Source organism: Macaca fascicularis, chromosome 5 (genome assembly GCF_037993035.2).
Source record: "Macaca fascicularis isolate 582-1 chromosome 5, T2T-MFA8v1.1".
NCBI lineage: Eukaryota > Metazoa > Chordata > Mammalia > Primates > Cercopithecidae > Macaca > Macaca fascicularis.
In genome coordinates this window covers 93,327,444-93,332,030 of record NC_088379.1, presented here as the reverse complement: position 1 = coordinate 93,332,030, position 4,587 = coordinate 93,327,444, and the positions used below count along the sequence as shown (strand labels likewise).

The following is a 4,587-nucleotide window of genomic DNA, read 5'->3' as shown; positions in this document are numbered from 1 at the left end:
GAGAACACATGGACACAGGGAGGGGAACTACACACACTGGGGTCTGTTGAAGGGAGAGCATCAGGATAAATAGCTAAAGCATGTGGGGCTTAATACTCAGGTGATGATTTGATAGGTGCAGGAAACCACTATGGCACACGTTTACGTACTTAACAGACTTGCACATCCTACACATGTATCCCGGGACTTAAAATTAAATTCAATTAAGTTTGAAAAAATGATTCTGGTGTCTTCACTCTGTTGGCATTGTTAAGCATATGCTTAGCATAACTCTTGGGTAAATCCAGCATTGATTATAGCTCCTGGGGGAACCAACAACAGTGTTAGCAATGACAAAAGTCAAACATTTTGGAAGGGTAGACAAACTTCAATTTAAACTCTTAGAGGAATTTGTCCTGTAGATTTACATAAAGCACAGTAAAAGTAATAATAATTTACATACTTGTTGGTATTTAACCCAAAACGAAGAGATGTTGAATACTTCTTACTGTGGATGTGTAATGACCGGAAGAAAAATACTTCCGAAAATTCTCTTCTCTCCTGATGTCATATTCCTAGCTATCTCAATCCAGAAGTCGCATAGAAGTAGTTAAACCTCTGAGTCAATTATTGTCAGGAGAAACTTTTACATATTCATGATGCCAAACTCTACATAGTTAGATTTGTTTAATGTGCCTAACATCAAGATAGATAGTATTAAACTCAAAGATTCAACTAAAATGGTCAATGGAGTTTTATTTTGCATCTAACGCACACTTTATGTCCCAGTTCTCCTGGAAATTAAGCATTCGCCAAGGAGATTCTTTTACGTTAAAGGTTGACATTTGGTTAACTCTTAGACTCAGACATTGAAGATCAGGGTCATCTCTCACATTCTGTGAATTAAAAAAAAAAATTCTGATCATCCAAACAAATCTAAGTTTCCTTCTCATAAAAGCCTTGACTCTAATTGACGAACCCCATAACCAACACTATGAGTAGGCAGAATGCCCTGGCCAGAGAAGTCAGACCCTTGGTATTTCATAGCAAAGCACTGTCTTCTGCATTGTTGGCCCTGGTATCTAAGGCATCTAGTTTTTCTTCAAATAAAAACCATACATTATTTTTAGGTGGAAGCAGTGAGGCCAGGCATATCTTTCTGCTGTGTAGATCTACTCAAATGCCCAACTGAGATCATTAATATCAAAGGAACACATTTGAAGCCAGGCTTAATGGCTCACACTTATAATCCCAACACTTTAGGAGGCTGAGGCAGGAGGATGGCTTGAGCTCAGGAGTCCGAGATTAGCCTGGTCAACATGGTGAGACCTCTGTCTCTGTTACAATTTGTAAAAATTAGCCAAGCACAGTGGCACGTGCCTGTTGTCCCAGCTACTCAGAAGGCTGAGGTGGGAGGATTGCTTGAGCCCATGTGGTTGAGCCTGCAGTGAATTGGGGTATCGTGTTACTCCACTCCAGCCTGTCACAAAAAAATAAAATTTTAAATTTAAATTTTTAGACAATTGAAATGACAATTATTCACTCACTTGTAGGCAGCTCCAGATTTATCCATATTTCTAGTCATATAATCAGAAATCCATTGCCTCCACAGGCTTTTTATACAACTGAAACTTGCTATTATGCCCTCCTCATATTTTAAAATAATATTATTCTCTGACAATTGATACTACTAATTTTAGAGGGAGAAAGAGAAAACATAGTGAAGGGCAAGAAAGAAAGTTAAAATTATTCTTAAACTTACCACCTGGCTAACTGATGTTAAGATTTGGGTGCATGCTCCTCCAATCTTTTAGTTGTAGATGTAGTTAAAATACCCTCTGTACCTTTCTGCTTCCTGTTTTCCTCCCATCACTTACCCTCCCCTAATCATGTAACATTTGGTAGTACCTCTAGGGCTTATCTAGATTATTAAAAATATTTTAAAACCTAATCTTTTATTGCTGCATAATATTCTCCCACAACTATGTATCATAATTTCTTTATTCCTATTGTAGTATGTTTACATTTAAAAAAATGTATTATCTTTGACTAAATTTCTGACCATTTCCTTAGCAAAGATTCCTAGAAATGGAATTACTACATCAGAAATCACACACATTTTTAGGTTCTAAAATTGATTATCAAATTACTTTTCAGAAAATTTGAACAGATGTAAATCTTTATAATATAGCACATGCCCGTGCCTGTCACTGAACCCACAGTAGCATTTAGTATCAAAGTTTGTTTTCTGATAAAGGACCTCTCAGTTTAAGGCCCTCCACTTCTTTTGAATTATTATATAACAAGTAACCATTCTTCACGCAGGCCCTAACTTCTGTGTAATAAAAAAAAAATCAGACATAAATATTTAGAGAATATATATAAATATGTAGTTTCTCATGAAACTTAATAACCGTTTTTTTGTGGAAATAATTGAATTATATTTATTTTGACATTGCAAAAGTATCAAACAGTACAAATAAGTATATGAACACAGTAATTTTTTCATTTTTTATTTTCAAGATAACATAATTCAAAACATCAGTCAAATGAAATGTAAAAAAACAATACCTTCAAGTATGTATGTAATAAGTCCTTTGTCTGAAACTGAAACTCTGTAGATCCTTTTGGTATTGCTACAAAACCTCAAAGTTTGAAGGAAAACATTCACAGGAAAAGGAGATTCTAACTCAAGATAGTAGCCTGATTACATTGATCTCTGCTGATGGACCCAATGCATTTGTCTTCTGTATTTCTTTGTAACATTTTGAGAGGTGACAATGTGCTAGCAGCCCTCACTCTCGGCGCCTCCTTTGCCTCAGCATCCACTCTGGTGGTGCTAGAGGAGCCCTTCAGCCCACCACTGCACTGTGGGAGCCCCTGTCTGGGCTGGCCAAGGCCAGAGCCAGCTCCCTCTGCTTGCGGGGAGGTGTGGAGGGAGAGGCACGGGCGGGAACCAGGGTTGCGCTTGGCGCTCACAGGCCATCATGAGTTACAGCGGGCACAGGTGCGGGCTCGAGCCCCACATGCGGAGCGACCGGCCGTTGCTGCCGGCCCAGGGCAGTGAGGGACTTAGCAACCTGGCCAGCACCTGCGGAGGTTGCACTGGGTCCCCCAGCACTGCTGGCCCGCATGCACCAGGCTGGAATTCTCACCGGGCCTCAGCCGCCTCCCTGCCAGGCAGGGCTCGGGACCTGCAGCCTGCCATGTCTGAGCCTCCTCCTCGGCTGTGGCCTCCTGCAGGGCCAGAGCCTCCCCCTCCAGGATGGCGTCCGTGCCGCCCGAGCCTTCCTGATGGGCACCGCTCCCTGGCATAAGGTCCCATTGACGGCCCAAGAGCTGAGGAGTACAGGCACAGCTCCGGACTGGCAGGCAGCTCTGCCTGCAGCCCGAGTGCGGGATCTACTAGGTGAAGCCAGCTGGGCTCCTGAGTCTACTGGGGACTTGGAGAACCTTTATGTCTATCTAAGGGATCGTAAATGCACCAATCAGCACTCTGTGTCTAGCTCTGGGTTTGTAAATACACCAATCAGTACTCTGTCTAGCTCAAGGTTTGTAAATACACCAATCAGCACTCTGTCAAAATGGGCCAATCAGCAGGATGTGGGTGGGGCCAGATAAGGGAATAAAAGCAGGCTGCCTCAGCGGGCAGCAACCTGCTGTGGTCTCCTTGGCACAGTGGAAGCTTTGCTCTTTCCTTATTTATTATAAATCTTGCTGCTGCTCACTCTTTGGGTCCACGTGGCCTTTGTGAGCTGTAACACTGACCTCAAAGGTCTGCAGCTTCACTCTTGAAGTCAACCAGACCATGAACCCACCAGGAAGAACGAACAACTCCAGACGGGCTGCTTTTAAGAGCTGTAACACTCACCGTGAGGGTCTACAACTTCACTCCTCAAGTGGAGACCACGAACCCACCAGAAGGAAGAAACTGCGGACACATCTGAACATCTGAGGGAAAAAAACTCTGGACATACCATCTTTAAGAACTGTAACACTCACCACGAGGGTCTGTGGCTTCATTCTTGAAGTCAACAAGACCAAGAACCCACCAATTCTGGACATAATTTCACGAAAATGTAAGCAGTTTTTAAAAAAAGGATGCTGTATAAAGGTGTCATGAGCCCCTCTTGTGGTTTGTAAGCATGATGATTGTGTTTTACACTCATTTGTAAAATGTGCCTTCCTCAAACCTTATTACCATGTTGGCACATTACCTGTCTGATGTGAGGGAAAAAGGGACATTGGTGGATCAAAAATTCTAAAGAATTCCTAGAGGACTGAAATCAGATAGGATTTATTTGAATAGAAAACAAAACCAAAAAAAAAAGTAAACAAGCATTAGCAGCATTCATTTTGGGAAATCCTGAAGAAGCTGAGTTCAAAATCAAGACGTGAAGAGCAGGTCTGGGCAGTGGGACGATTAGTGGAAATAGATTTAAAACGTGCAGAGGCTGACATGGTGGCTGACGCCTGTAATCCCAGCACTTTGGGAGGCCAAGGTGGGTAGATCACAAGGGCAAGAGATCAAGACCATCTTGGCCTACATGGTGAAACCCCATCTCTACTAAAAATACAAAAACTAGCTGGGTGTGGTGGTGCACACCT

General features: G+C 42.2%; 1 non-coding gene across 1 annotated transcript; it reads left to right on the top strand.

Annotated features, from left to right (window-relative positions):
* The first annotated feature begins 4,103 nt into the window (after positions 1-4,103).
* Positions 4,104-4,206, top strand: LOC123573821 (small nucleolar RNA U13). The gene has a single exon (XR_006698553.2). It is a non-coding gene; the product is annotated as a small nucleolar RNA U13 (small nucleolar RNA).
* The last annotated feature ends 381 nt before the right edge of the window (positions 4,207-4,587 follow it).